Source organism: Nomascus leucogenys, chromosome 22a (genome assembly GCF_006542625.1).
Source record: "Nomascus leucogenys isolate Asia chromosome 22a, Asia_NLE_v1, whole genome shotgun sequence".
NCBI lineage: Eukaryota > Metazoa > Chordata > Mammalia > Primates > Hylobatidae > Nomascus > Nomascus leucogenys.
In genome coordinates, this window is record NC_044402.1 from 18,748,815 (window position 1) to 18,764,218 (window position 15,404).

A 15,404-nucleotide genomic window follows, 5' to 3' on the forward strand; every position below is an offset into this window, starting at 1 on the left:
AGAATTACCTATATTGATGCTTCTGAGCCTCAGAAAACAATTTTAAGCACTGGAGAGAAACTGGGGATGAGTGAAAGTGTAATTTTACCCTTCACTGGATACAGCTAAGAGGGCTAAGACTCTGATATCAGTAACGATTCTGTGGCTCTTTCTTCTCTGGTCTACTAAAAATAATTAAAATAGCTGAAATTTCTTAAATGAACTGTGTGCCAGGCATTTTATATACTCTATCTGTTGTGATTTCAAAAATAACCCTAAGAAGTATATTGGACATTGAGGTTTAGAATAGATAAGGATGTTTCCCAGAGTTGCAGGAGAGGCATGCAGTGTTAGAAACCCCATCTTTGTGACTCGAAACCAATTCTCAGCTCCTCCGCCAGACAACTCATCAGATAAAACCTTTGCATTTGCAGCAGAAAGTGAAGCACCTTAAGATTAAAGGTATGTTCAAATTCATTTTAAAATGTTAATCCCTACAATGATCCTTTACTTTAAGTAGAGAAGTATCTTATTCCTTTCTTATAGATGAAGAATTTAAGGTTCGTAGGATCAAAATGACTCATAGATGATAACGTGGCTAGTCATCTGAAGATATGGAAATTGAATCCAAATGCGTGTGTGTTGTTTTCATTTTCTTTTTCAAAAAGGCAGCCACAAATGAGATGCAGAGGAAAATATTGCATGTAAGCTCTTAATAAATACAGTAACTCCAAATTGCATATTGCCAAACTATATAAACAATCTTCCACAAATAATGCATTTTGTTTGAGGAAATTAAAACATGGTTTATTGGAAAGGGCATTCAGCTGTGCATTAATGCCTGAATTTCAGTCATGGTTTCTCACCCAAATTCTACTATAACTGAACCACTTCTGCTACTGCTTAACTACCGCTGCAAATCCCAGTAATCAATGCCAGAGCTCCCTGCTAAGAGTTCAGCTCCTTATTTTCCATTTACTGACATGTGTTTCTCACAAATGCCTAGTGAGTTAGGTGTAACCATTCTCATTTTCTAGATAACAAAATAGAATCCTACAGAAGTTAATTGCTCAAAGTCAAAGAATGAAGCTCGTCATTAGAGACCTCACACTTTGAAATTATAGTCATGGACTTAAAGACCAGCTCAGCCACTTATCAGCAGAGTGAACTTGGAAAAGTGACTTAACCTACCAAGTATCAGTTTAAAGATAAGGATTTGTACCAGATGGTCCCTAAGCGTCCATTTAGCTCAGAGTCTAATTTTTTTCTCTCCGTAAGTAGACCCTCTTTCCTGCTTGCACTCCAATGAAACCTCCAGCAATTTAATTGCAAGTCATGCCTACCAAGATAGAGAGGTTATACGTCTAAAAGTATTTTAAGTGTTGCCGATAACAATTAAAGGCTTTGTTTGTAACTAGATGAAGCATTTATATGATTCAAAATGGGTAGGTACAACAGAAGTATATATTGACAAAAAGTTGCTTTCATACCCCAGTCCCTGTCACTCAGTTGCCTCACCAATATAACAAACCAGTAGGCTTATCCTTCCAACAAATATTTTTAGTTTTCCATTTTAATACCTTCACAACTCAGGTAAAGAACGCCTAGTTATGCTTTTAGCTCCAATGAAAGGCATAGAGATCGGTTTACGTAAATAACTATTTAGGATATTTCCATTTATGTCTGAATGAGAGTGTCCTATACATTTCTTTAAGTAAAGAGTTGTGTGTGTGTGTGTGTGTGTGTGTGTGAGACAGAGTCTTGCTCTGTTGCCCAGGCTGGAGTGCAGTGGCGAGACCTCTGCCCCCGGGGTTCATGCCATTCTCCTGCCTCAGCCTCCCGAGTAGCTGGGACTACAGGCACCCAACACCACGCCCAGCTAATATTTTGTATTTTTAGTAGAGACAGGGTTTCACCGTGTTAGCCAGGATGGTCTCAATCTCCTGACCTCGTGATCCGCCCCCCTCAGCCTCCCAAAGTGCTGGGATTACAGGCGTGAGTCACCGTGCCCGGCCAGTAAAGAGTTTTAAAATTATTTCTTGATGAGTTTTCCCATTTTAAGCTCTTGCTTCCAGGATTGTAGAATAAGTTTGAAAATCCAAACTAATAGCAAAATGTACCACACAAGCTTATACTTATTTTTTAGTAACATAAAGTAATTTAGCAGAAGACCAAATATATTCCATCTATATTGGGCAAGAATAGTTGCATATAGTCTCGTGTGCATCCTTGTTTAAGAAGAGTGGCTTGAAACTGAAGTACGTAAGAGGAGATTTATGATAGCTAAGACTGATGACAGGTGCTGAGAATAAAATTATAGAACACATGAGTTGTGGTTTAACACAAAGGAAATCAAACCTTGCAATTATTTGGTTGAAAAACAATAAGAGATCAATTTACCCCAAAGACCAAAACCTTACTTATTTGATAGACTTAAAAGATATATAATTTGTAAATCCCCGAAGCCTATATTTTAATCAATTTTCAGAAGTCCTAATTGACTCAATCTTTGCAATAGTGACTATAAATTTAAACTACCTATTCAATTTGCCAAGAAAGAGAGCTTCATTTTAAAATTCTGCAATATAAATTTCCTTCAGAATTTGACATCAGGTTATACTTCACTCTTTTTACGAAACACATCCATCAGCAGCAGGGTAGAGAACAGTTGTACTTATTTAGTGGTGAAGTAAATCTCTATATTGCATATCTCCTTTTGACATCAAAATTGTATCCACAACTATCCTTAACAAAATGATCTGGTTGAGAGCATGTCAAAAAGACCAGATTTATGCCTCTCATGACAGCTATAACTTGGCCACAATGCATGTAATTAAGGTATCAATTTAACAACCTGTACAATAACAAAGTTGTATAAAAATGCAGGAAGCATTGAGTTATAGCAGTTATGGGTCGTCCCTCCAGTGTTGAATTTCCTCTTTGTCAAGCATGTATATTCACTGCCAATGTGTCTTTAAGAGACATGGAGTGACAGCTGTCTGCTGATCTCCCTTTCCTCTCCCTGGTCTCTTGTAAACCTTCTTCCCCTGCCATCTAAGTCTTGCTCCCCTGATGCCCAGCACTGCAATGCTCAATAGTTCACTTTGAAAATGATCTCTGTGGCCTCTTGGGTGCTTTAGAAAGAAGGTAATGTATAGTTACCAGCCACACTGAGGGTTTTATTGAAAAAGTAAGTCATTTGTTGCAGATACACAACAAAGTCAAGCCAGCCTTTCTCTAGAGGGCATCTGATTCTGAGCTGGAGTTTTTCTCTTATGTGAAGTACAGGCAGCATACCATGAAGTGAGACTAAAAGGCGAAATTGAGTAAACTATCCATGAACTGACAAGAGTTGAGATGATGAAAAGGATATTTATCAACTTTTTATAAAATAAGAAGAGACTGAGCATTGCAAAATTTTTTACATATATAAAAGTAAGAAAACGTAGTAGAAAATGTAATTTTTTCACAAATATGATTTGGATATTCTGGTTTTATTCCTGGGATGCTTGTCTATCTCTTGGTTCTTCTGGGGAGTCCTTGTTTGTCCATGTGTCCTGCTTGGTGAAGGTGGTGCTTATGTCCTTGTTAGGTTTTCACTTAGTCTCTCTCTCCGTTGAACTTGCCTACACAACACATGGTTAATCTAAATTATCTTTCTCCCTCACCTGATGAATTTATCTTAGGAAAGGATATACAGCTTTGTCCCATTTGTTTTGTTGCCTAAGGTGCAGCATGAATGAAATGGGATGGGGTGAAGGCAGCCAGGGAGGTCAGAGTGGAAAAACACTGTTCTATCTTTGGTTTTTCCTCTGAAAAAAATCATCTTGGTGGCAAACTGACATAAAAGAATCAGCAGCTCAGTTCTTGCAAAATTCTTTAAGCTGCTTTGGGAATTCTCAGCAAAAGAAACTCTCAAGGCTTTTAGAAATGTATTTCTAGTGAGACCTCCCCACTCCTCAAAATCTTTCCTAAAAGCAATATAGCACCAAACAAAATATGGAATTCAAGTCCTAATTGAGCCACTTTAATAAAGCACTTGACCTGAGATTTTAGCATCAGCATTGTAAAAAGGGATGGTAATTATAAAATCCACCTCTTATTCTTTTGGGGATTCAGTGAAATATGTATGTGTAGAACACTGGCAATTTTCCTCATAATTATTATTAGTTAGTACCATTAGTTAAAAACTAATAGTATCCACTGTTGTCATAATGATAAGGATAGGATCAGTGAAGAAAATGAGGTATTTATAAAACGCTGGCTGCCTTCTGTGAGCTGGTGTGGGTTCTCCATTATGCTTCACAGAAGACAATGTTCAGTTGTACTCTTAAGAGTAAAATAATTCAGAATTATTTAGTATTTTTAAATTTCAAATATGTAAGAATGTGGGATGTTATGCTATGAGCTCTATTTATCAGGTTGATTGGGTGACCTCACTTTCATCTGGAATCACTCATACACATTCGTCAACTGATCTTCCCAGTAGCACAATAACATCCTGATGTCAGAGCAGGCTGCATTTTAAATGAAGTCACCTCTGTTTATGCTGTAAAAACAACCCAAAACAGAAAGAGCATTTAGATCTCCTGGTCCTGCGACCAAAATCAATCCACCAAACTCTTTAACAGCCTTAAAAAACAAACAAACAAACATAAAACAGAACAAAACCATGCTCATTTGAAGTGTATGCAAGTGGTCTCTAAGAAAATCTCCAAAGTAACAGTGAACTGAACTGCAACTTTAGAAAGTCAAAATAAAGAGGAGTTGATGTATAAAAACGATGCTAGACCTGAAGCAAAGAGGGCTTCCCTCTGAGACAGGATGGATCACATGCCAGGGCTGGGAAGCTTCCTGTTGCTTCATGGTATTGTGCAGTTGCTAAGATTGAATACTGAGAGCCCCCGTACTTGGGATCATGAATAAAACCTTGTGACACCTTTGATAAGACTGTTACCCTTGGAGCTGAACCAAGTCCATTTGGGAGGCTGCACTTCCCATCTATTTTTCAATGGCTTTATATAATTCCATCTTACTTTAAGTTACTCTGCCATTAATCATTTACCTCATTTCCTCTCATACTCTGGAAACTATAATAATAAAAACTCATCACATAATGGCTAATCCACTGTGCCAAACTAAAACAAAACAAAGCAGCCATTAACAGAGGAAAGATCTATAAAACAATTCTCACCAGCTCCCTGGATCGTGATGCAGGAAAAAGAACATTGTCCTATTTTACAAGAGAAATTGCCTAGAAAACTATGGGGTCAAGGGCTGAAACTGACCTGCTTGGTGATCAATCAATAGCATAATGAATTATTGAATGGGTATCAAGATAATTACTAATGTGCCTTTTATAACTGATGGTTTAGACATGTTCCACCTCCATCTGAGGATTTTTAATTCCTATTCATCTATTTGTAGGATTTTCCTTTCATCTTGGTTGTTTGGGAACTGCTATTGATAAAGCATAAGAAGTAACTTAAGATGTCATGTGTAACCAGGTAGAGCTGAAAAAGACCTGCTGATATCAAATCCACTGTAAAAGCTGAATCATTAGCCACATGGAAATGTTCCTTCATCGTACTTCAGCTTGGGTTACTGTCTTAGTCATTTATGCTGCTATAACAAAATATCACAGACTAGGTAATTTGTAAACAATAAAAATTTACTTCTTATAGTCTGCGAGGCTGGGAAGTCCAAGATCAAGATGTCCACAGGATTAGTGTCTGGTGAGGGCTTCTCTCTGCTTCCAAGATGGCGCCTTGTTGCCAGATCCTCCACAGGGGAGATATGCTGTGTCCTCACATGGGAGGAGGGGAAGAGGGTGCTCCCCTCGACCTCCTGTGCTTGTATAAGAGCCCTCATGACTTAATCACCCCAAAGGACACACGTCTTAATATTGTTGCATTGGGGATTAAATTTCAACATTCGTTTTTGAGGGGACACCCCTCATTCAAATCCTAGCAGGTACTGAGCTCAGAGATGAATTTCAGAGGACATCAGAGGCTGAGCTTTACTCATACTCTCTTCAGCTTTGTCTTGTTTGAACTTGCAGATTCTGAAATGCTTTTTCTTAACTGATCTTAATAATCACACATGATACTTAGGCATCTTTTATCCAAATTGTCCATGCAAATATATCATGAGGTTTAGTTAATTGCATTAGGGAGCTTCCTTGAAACAATAGATTATCACCAAATAATTGAAATAGAACAAATCAAGCTGGAATTAGGTCTGGCTCTCACCGCACCCCCCGCCCCCCTGCCCCCCCGACACACACACACACACACACACACACACACACACACACGTATCCATAACCACAGCATTGTACATAAACACCCCTCTTGCCTCTGCTGGATGTTTCCATTGGGTGCTCACAGCAGCTCACATCTTTATTGGATAGTGTGAGGAAGGCAGGCAAATATGGGAAATGGACATCTGCTTTGGCGTCACACTTTCTTATTTTGTCTCCAGATATGCTGTATAAGTTTGGGGATAAATTCTTACCCTCATTTGCTCTTTATCTCGGAGTCCTTAATCTCCATTTGTAAAACAGACATCCCCTCAAGGATGTCAAGATATCTATAATATCTCAGGTCATCTCTTCTCCTGTCCTTTTTGCTTAATTTTTAAAAACCATACTTAGCAGGCTCTTCTGAAGTTGGCTTTCTGCAATGTGAGAGACAGATGGTCCAAAAGGAAAGCTTATTTCTGATCTAGACACCTCTGTGCTCCTGAACCATACCAATGATTTTGGAAAGTAAGAACCAACAACAGTCAAAAGCTAAGAACAATAAGACACATCAAACTAATCTTGAAATTCTTCTGTGGTCAGTGTGGGTCCATTGGAAAAGCTGTGCCATGAATAAACCCCAGTTAAATTTATCCAGGAGCTAAGTGAGAGCACTCACAGAGTAAACGAGATCTTGAACAAGTATACGCTATGGTTATGAACTCTCTGGCTAAAGGATGGAAGGCTTTTCTCTTTTTCCAGTTCAGTGTTAACTTCATTTCATTGGTAAGAAATAGAAACATAGTAGTCGCATCTAGTGTTTTAGACAAAAATATGATCTGAAAATTGCATGGCAAAATAGATAACAAACATACTGCCTATCTTCTTTCGCTAAATGTTACACTGTGCATTTCTGAAGACAGATAAGCCCAGCATGCTTATGGATTTTTTTTCTTTAAGCTGACCTAAATGGTTTTATAAGGTCTGTCATTGCAAACCAGTATGAAAGAGAGAGAGAAAGAAATCGACCTGCTGTCACATGAGAGATGTGAAATATTAGATCGTTCCCGGAATACGGGGACCACTGAGCATGCCAACCCACTCTCAGCTAAGCTCTGATGCAGGAAAGAGTGACAGCTATTTATTAGAACAGAAAACAGGGTATGTACTTTAAAGATCAGCAACATGATGTAAATATTGACTCATCTCAATTTTTAAGCTGATGAAAGAGTGTCTGTAATGTTAAACCCTCCTTCTGCAAATCGGTCCTGTCAACACGAGATGATGGGAGGGGTGGATATTGACAAGAAATGAGAAAGGATTTACTGAAGGAGTATTTGTATCTTTTCTCATTTAAAATACATGGAGATACTTTATAAGTCTCTGTGGAGCAGTAGAAAGCCAGGCTGTCAATTCCTGGAGGTGCTGGACAGGCACCATCTCTATCTCCCAGTTAAAGAAGGGCCTAAATGACCATGTTCTTCCCATAGAAAGATAACTATGCTAATGTCTTAACATTTAAATTTTCATTTAACTTACCCAGATGAAAACGTTTATTTCTCTTTTTAGCAGCTGCTGGGAATGTTCAAATTTGAGGTTTGAGGAAAGTACTGGAAACTTAGAAGTTTGCGTGTGTATCCTGCTTTTTGGAAGTCTGTCCCTTGGAACAATAATGATAATATCTTTATTCCCCATGTAGGAAGAGACTTCCACTAACACAGAGGAAATCCATTTGTTTTCTTGGATAATTTCACTGACTCCTAAGGGCGTCAGGAGTCAACTTACCTCGGAGTCTCTATCTTCTTATCTTTAAAAGTGCAAAACGGTTCCCTGACACCTGCCTTAAGTCATAGTTTTAATACTTGATTTAGAAGCACACACAGAGTTTAAAAGCTTCCTTTTAAAAGGGAAGTTGCTATAAGCCTTAAAGTTTCAGGCACTCAGATTCCTTTGCCGTTCCTCTGATGAATGCCATTGAGGCTCTTGGGCACATCTCAAGTGGTAGTATTTCAGGTCAGTTTTCAAGATAAACGAATGATACAATACATTCAATCAAATATGTGCACTCTCTTTTGTACAGAAGTACATAAAAATGAAACTTAAGTTATACCCTGGAACATTTTGTGCTTCTATGCACCTGTATGTTCCAAGTATGATTCATAGTCAGTCAAATTCTGGGTCTGAAAGTAACAACCTCCCACTTTTTTTCTTTTTGGTACCTATCACACATTAGAGTCCATTCAGCTTCATAAAGAAAGGACAACATACTGAGGTAACAGTACATGGCTGCAGACTTGCTTGATGTAGTACAATTTATCAGATGACTACTGAGAGATGGATGGCTCACCCTCTCGTTAGAAGGTAGAGTCAAAATATCACCAAAACAGCTTTTCTAGGTGTTTCCTTCTATCTTTTTGTGATTTGTTCAGTAAACATTCGAGAGTCAGCCCTGACTCTGAGCATACTTCTGGCAATTTAGCATTATACAAGTATAAGGCAGCTTGTGAACTCACAGGTGAGGGGGCTGGGAAAAAGGAAATTTAAAGGGTTCAGCTGAGAGATGAGAGGAAATCCATATGATGTTAAGGTAACAGACATATCTGTGGTTGAATCATGGCTCTGTCATATTTACATGACTTTGAGCAAGTTTTGTAACATCTTTGAGCCTTAGTTTAAATCTCATTCTCCTTCTATCTTTCTAGCTCTATCTCTATTTCTATCTTTATATTTCTATATTTCATCTCTGCCTCCCTCTGACTTGTAGCATGTGCTCATTTCCATGGTGTTATAACCCCTCACTGCAGCCGACTTCAAATGACTAATGTAATGTCAGTGAATGTGGAGGTGGGATGAGATGTGCACAGCTAGCCCATGTGAGCAGGCTCCAGCATTCCAGTAGGGGGAACCACTCCTTGCAAGGTGCAGCACATACTGAGATATCAAAGGAGGTGCGGTTGGATCATACTAAGGAAGAGGAAGAAGAAAATTTCAGCCTTTGCAACAATCATAAAAAACAGAAGGTGTCTAACTCTAGAAACTGTGAGGGGAACCAGCATCTCTTGTTTTTAAGTCAATGAGAAAGTTGAATGAATATCCATCCTGGGCTCAGAACTAGGCTCATAGTGATACAAAGTTGAGTCATTTATGAGAAGTTGAGTAGAGTCAAGGGAATCTGTGGGTTGTAAGCATTATTCCTGACTTTCTTAAGAATAGATACAATTAAATTTAATCACTTTCAGAAGTGCCAGGCTCCAGGCTAGATTCTGTTAATAAAAAAGTGTCCCTTCTCCCAAATGCTTTATGAGGTGTAGAATAGAGATATCTAGACAAATCAATGCTGGTATTATAGATGGGTTTGAAGATGGATCCCATCCCACAATGGGGCAGTAGAGTTTTCACAGTTTACCTTGGAGAGTTCAAGGCACTCTTGAAAGAGTAAGGGCTGTGTCTTCTTTATCACAGTAAAGGCATGGAAAAATTTGGAGAAATTAGGGCCCAACCTCCCCGCAAGTATCACACCGTTTTTCTCTCCTCAGGTCTGATCACTACTAGGGGTTCTTCATGAGCATGTGATTATGAGGCAGAGACTTGGTTCTTCTCCCAGGCTCCTAGAAACATGTGCCCCTTCTGCTTGGCAATCGGCTTGAAGTAAGACACAAACGAACAAACAAACAGCAACAACAAACCCCATGGAAAGATAGATAATCAGTTTTTAAACATTTTTCAGTTATAATTTTTAATACTTATTGTGTTGGGGTATCTGTTCCCACTCACTAGGCTATGGATCTTGGGGGAGCAAGATCTTCTCTCTTGTTCCTCAAACAACTGGCAGAGTGCCTGTGTGCAATAGGGTTTTTATAAATATGTCTTGAATAATTTCATTTATTCAACTAAATAAATTTTTACCAACTTAATTTTGCACAAGAAGTAACCTAAACATAATTTTTTGGTACTTAGCAACAACTTTACAACCAAAGAGTTCAAATAACTGTAAATATTCCAACTAGTTTTGCCCACGACATCACAGGTGGTTGTTGCTATAAAGCACCTGCAAGACAAAATTAAAGTAACAGGAGTTCTAGATTCAAACTTTTTCTGTCTACACATGATTTCAAGGTCCTTAAATCATGCATATAATTAAGTCTTTAGGTTTTCTTTTTCCCAAACAGGTTGACATTTTATTTTCCTCTTTGAGCCAAGATACTACTCTGGTAAAAAAATTTAAAAAAAAGTGGTTGAGGGGGATACAGAAAGAAAGTTTAAAATCCTCCCCCTTACACTGAATTTTCCATATACGTGTGTGAATGATTAAAGACACTGATTTTTTTTCTTCTCACAAAGAGATGGCCTTAAAATGCTATTAACTAAAATCTATATAGGTACATGACTAGTCAATAAAGGGTAGATTTGCCAGCAACAAACAGAAAAGCCCACATTGAGCATAAAACCAGTGAAACAGACCAGAATACGAACATGGAGATCACACTCTTAAGTTAGAAAATGTTTATATTTATTTATACCTCAACATTTTTAAATTCAGAAAAATCACCTTTCTCTAATTTAAATGATTCATAGAAGGCTGTTATCTTACAGGGTTACTGATAGGATCTTGATTGTCAGCATTTCTCAGGTCCAAATGCTATTTCTCAGGTCCACATAGGTATTCCTGTAATCATTACACCAAATTAATTGTTTGGCCACTCAACAGTCATCTATATTAACTCTCTCCAATAGTAATCTCTATTTTATTAGCATGTATCTGCTATGTTCTCTTGTAGACAAAAGTTGTGTCTTAAAAAAGGCATACACTTTGGATTTGGAAAACTCAGTACTTCTGGCAGAAGAAGTAGGGCAAATTTCCATACATCACTCAGGCTTAGCTTTCTCTGAGACAACACATGCTCTTGAGGTAGTTATGAAGATAAATCAAATGCAGTGATTTTAAAATTATGCTGGATAGAGTCTTAAGGATTCCCGAGAAAGAGGGGTCTTTCAGATCTCTTGTAGACTGTGGAGGCTATGTGTTACTATGCCCTCACCTCAAATGTCTCACCTCCACCATAATATCTCTAGCTTAATTTGTTATATTAATAAAATAGATGGGCCTTCTTTTTGCATTGTATTTTGTTTATAGCAAGATTCTGCTCTTAACACTATTTTTGAATATCATTAAACCGAGGTGTACAAAACATTGTATAAAAAGTAAAGGACTGTTACCATACTGTTATTTTTAATTGGGCTATGAGGCTAGGTTCTGTTATTAGCAAGACATAATAAATTTTAAGCAAAAAGATTTATAAGTGTAAGAGTGTTTAGTTTCTTTTGACCAGGATGCCTGAATTTTCTAGTTCACACTGTTTTTTTAGTCCCCAGCCATGTGGCTCAGTACTAATTGTTGTGCTTTGATCAAATGTGATTTATGCATGTATATGTTTCAACACTGATTTTTAAAGACTGATTAACAACATACAGAGGCTGGCTGATCAGCCAGTAAGAGCATTGCCTCTGCTTACATAACTGTGATCTTAAATACACACTTTAAGAAAAATAAACCTTGAAGCCAACAGTGCATTACAAGAGTAATTCTCAATATTCAGTGTAATATAAAACTCAGCACATCTATTCATTGTCAAATTGGGATTTTATGTTTAGTTTTGCTGATGCTGTTCATAGGTTGTACCTACATATTTTACAGTTTAAATACAACACTGTGATATCCCAAGGGTCTCAGATCTTATTTGCCTTGGAACAGTGGAAAACGCTATTTGGACACATCAATATTGACCTTGGATTCTCTGGAGGATTTTTGCCTGGATTCTGAGCATTCAAAGACTAGTATCATCAGTAACAAGTTATTTACTGAAAACAGGAGCTAGTTTTAATAAGGGAGAAGCATCAAATAGACTTAATGTTTTAAATGGAAAGTTTGACAATTCAGATGAACAAAAGAACCATTCTGTCGAGCACCCTGGCTTTTGAACATGTCTTCATTTCCATATGAGGTAGATCACACTGGGACTGCAGGCATCCTTTGATGCAAAGTGTCTGATATTACATGTATATAGTTAGCGTAGACACAGCATTAAATACTTTGGCAGTTTACAGCTTGTTTCAGTCTCATCTTTCATTTCCTTAAATATAATCAGGGAAGATAGTTACCTCAACCAAAACAGATTGAAAGAGACATCAAACATATGTCACTTAACTCCTATAGAAGAACACGGGACTGGAGAAACATTACATAGATGTTTTAATTCGACAGCTGAACACCAGGCAAAAATTCAGCCCTTAGAGTGCTAAGATTTCATTTTGCAAAGAAAAAGGACTGCCAGGACCAAGGAGGGGGGAACAGTGGCTCTCATTTTGAACTAGGATAAACACTTCTTGGTGAGACCAATGTACTACCTTCATAATTTTCATGTGTTTAAATCATGTTGCTATGTTTTACTGGGGAATTTTGTTAAATTGAAAACAACACAGTGGTCCTCCCTTATTTATAGTCTGCTTTCTAAGGTTCCTGTTATCTGCATTCAGTGGAGATCCGTAAATATTACATCACTACTCTTGTGTTTTGGGGCCATTATTAAGTAAAACAAGCACCGTGGTACTGCAAAAGTTTATCTGATCACCAAGATCGCTGAGAGACTAAGGACAATCCAGGCAGGATGGAGCAGGACGGCATGAGATTTCATCATGCTGCTCAGAATGGCACACTTTCTAAAACTGAGCAGTTGTTTGTTTTTGACGCTTTTCACTTTCATCACAATGCTTACATCATTCACCTCACTCTGTCTCCTCATATAGGCATTGCATCATCTCACATCAGCAAAAGAAGAAGGCTGAGTACAGTGTAACCCATTTTGAGAGAGAGAACCACATTCACATAAGGTTTATTTCAGTGTATCATTACAATTGTTCTATTTTATGATTATTGTTGCTAACCTCCTACTTTGCCTAATTCATAAATTAAACTTAATCATAGGTATGTGTGTATAGGAAAAAAATATGGTATTACATAGAGTTTGGTATTATAGTATCCGAGGTTTCAGGTATCCACTGGGGCTCTTGGAATGTATTCCCTGTGGATAAGAGTGAACTACTGTAACCAATAGCTTGGCTTCAAAATGCATTTTGAAATTTTTCTTTTTCCTTTCTTACTTTTAGCCTTGGAACACAGTTTAAAGCTTCGTTTCCCTACCTTTCCAATAGACACTCCCTTGCACTGCTGGCTTATCTAATTATGTGTTTGCTTAGAAATTTCAGGGACTAATATTGAGATGAACCAGGCATGGAGACCAAGCTGCAAAATTCCAGAAGTGACCTCCAGGTTGTTAATCTACAGCCCAGCCATCGTCAAGATAACATTAGACTGCGTTCCAGGTGGACCATGACTCAAGATAGCCACCAGACCGACGCACGGAGACCTAGCACCCAGCACCACTCCTGCATGCCTCCCACTCTAAGTTCCGCTTCATAAACACCTCTCCCCAGCCTAAAGTTTGAAATTGTCTTTTAAGGGCATGAGCTTGGCCATTCCCAAATCTTGGCATTTGAATAAAGTAGCTTTCTGTTCATCACACCCCGCTTCTCATGTTTTCAGCCTCTGAGTGAAGCAGCCAGACTTGCGTGTGGTGACGCTACTGTATGACTACATCAAACAGAAATAGAGACCAAAGAAGAGAATGAGGAGAGTAAAGTTAGCAGAAGTGGAAAAAGAAAAGACAGCTCTGGGGCCGGCTGACTACAGTCAAACAGAAATAGAGACCAAAGAAGAGAATGAGGAGAGTAAAGTTAGCAGAAGTGGAAAAAGAAAAGACAGCTCTGGGGCCGGGCGCAGTGGCTCATGCCTGTAATCCCAGCACTTTGGGAGGCCAAGGTGGGCGGATCACGAGGTCAGGAGATCGAGACCATCCTGTCCAAAATGGTGAAACCTTGTCTCTACTAAAAATACAAAAAAAATTAACCAGGTGCAGTGGCGGGCACCTGTAGTCCCAGCTACTCGGGAGGCTGAGGCAGGAGAATGGAATGAACCCAGGAGGCGGAGATTGCAGTGAGCCAAGATCGCGCCACTGCACTCCAGCCTGGGCGACAGAGCAAAACTCCGTCTCAAAAAAAAAAAAAAAGGAAAAGAAAAGACAGCTCTGGAAATCACAGAGCAAGGTATGAATAACCAGAGTTTTGGGAGAAGAGTGGCAGCCTTCATAAATCCAATTCCATATTTACTTGGATGTAATCTGAGGAACAAAAAGAGCCATAGAAAACATTCTCATTTTCTGTTACCCTGACAAGTAAAAATAAGAAACCAAATACACATACAGTGTGTACCACAGATTATAGTCTTATATCCTTACAAAAACATTTAAGAATTAAAAAGGTGATGATTCTCATTTTCCTAATTGTAACAACAGAAAGACTGAGGTCTAACAAGTAACTTTCTCTACGGAAGCTATGTACCAATACAAACCAGAGCCAAGCACTCCAAATCCTGCATTCTTTTCACATCTTATACCAAGTTGCCTGCTGGTGTTCTGATGCCCAAGCCTGTCCTTTCTCCTCTTAGATGAATCACATTCAATCACAGTGTAAACAGTGTAGAGCAATATTTTGGCAATCTGCTGTAGAAACCATAATCAGAGAAAATATTAATAACCCTGGCAGGGACTGAGTATATTCATACACTCCACCTATAACCTGAGAAAAACACTGTCTCCTTTCCATGAATATTACATGCTTTGTGAAGCAGCACATCAACAATATATCACCTTTATTGTCAACTTCACAGTAAAATGTGGTGGCATATTATAAATGGTGTGAGACATTAGTTGGGGAGCCAGATGACAGCTTTCTTAGGTACTAGACAAAGGTCTAATGGATGGTAATTTTCCAGAATTGTATAGCTTTGTTTCACCTTGCATAAATATTGATTACACAGTATACATGTTCTCCTACTGATTGGATGGACTGGGTCTCAGAAATTTTCTATAGACTAGGGAAATGCTTTTTGAAGTGAGTTTTACTTGCTTCTTTATTACCTAATAAGAAATCCCTTCTATCTTCAAAAGGTCCAATAAAATTATTGCCAAAACCCAAAATTTGGAAGGGCTTTTCTTTTCTTTTTTTTTTTTTTTTGAGATGGAGTCTCACTCTGTCGCCAGGCAGAGTTCAGTGGTGTAATCTCAGTTCA

At 38.3% G+C, this 15,404-nt stretch overlaps 1 long non-coding RNA gene across 1 annotated transcript; it reads left to right on the plus strand.

The window, feature by feature from the left end:
• The first annotated feature begins 327 nt into the window (after positions 1-327).
• Positions 328-13,799, plus strand: LOC115832499. Its single transcript, XR_004028016.1, has 2 exons — positions 328-441; positions 13,475-13,799. It is a non-coding gene; the product is annotated as an uncharacterized LOC115832499 (long non-coding RNA).
• The last annotated feature ends 1,605 nt before the right edge of the window (positions 13,800-15,404 follow it).